The sequence below is a fragment of the Arachis hypogaea genome, chromosome 19, assembly GCF_003086295.3.
Source record: "Arachis hypogaea cultivar Tifrunner chromosome 19, arahy.Tifrunner.gnm2.J5K5, whole genome shotgun sequence".
NCBI lineage: Eukaryota > Viridiplantae > Streptophyta > Magnoliopsida > Fabales > Fabaceae > Arachis > Arachis hypogaea.
In genome coordinates this window covers 104,118,713-104,119,286 of record NC_092054.1, presented here as the reverse complement: position 1 = coordinate 104,119,286, position 574 = coordinate 104,118,713, and the positions used below count along the sequence as shown (strand labels likewise).

The 574-nt window shown below is 41.1% G+C and overlaps 1 non-coding gene across 1 annotated transcript; it reads right to left on the bottom strand.

The window, feature by feature from the left end:
* Positions 1–228: 228 nt before the first annotated feature.
* LOC112780632 (small nucleolar RNA R71) lies at positions 229–336 on the bottom strand. The gene has a single exon (XR_003191455.1). It is a non-coding gene; the product is annotated as a small nucleolar RNA R71 (small nucleolar RNA).
* Positions 337–574: the final 238 nt, after the last annotated feature.

The window sequence follows — 574 nt, the reverse complement described above, 5'->3', positions numbered from 1 at the left end:
CTTCCATCTGAATATCCTTTTCAGTTCTTAACTGAATTTTTGTAGATCTATGATACTGTTAAGACTAATGGAGTAGATCCTGAAGTCTACAGGCTCATGCTTTTCCCTTTTGCTGTAAGAGACAGAGCTAGAGTATGGTTGGACTCTCAACCCAAAGATAGCCTGAACTCTTGGGATAAGCTGGTCACGGCTTTCTTAGCCAAGTTCTTTCCTCCTCAAAAGCTGAGCAAGCTTAGAGTGGATGTTCAAACCTTCAGACAGAAAGAAGGTGAATCCCTCTATGAAGCTTGGGAGAGATACAAGCAACTGACCAAAAAGTGTCCTTCTGACATGCTTTCAGAATGGACCATCCTGGATATATTCTATGATGGTCTGTCTGAATTAGCTAAGATGTCATTGGATACTTCTGCAGGTGGATCCATTCACCTAAAGAAAATGCCTGTAGAAGCTCAAAAACTTATTGACATGGTTGCTAATAACCAGTTCATGTACACTTCTGAGAGGAATCCTGTGAGTAATGGGACGCCTCAGAAGAAGGGAGTTCTTGAAATTGATACTCTGAATGCCATATTAG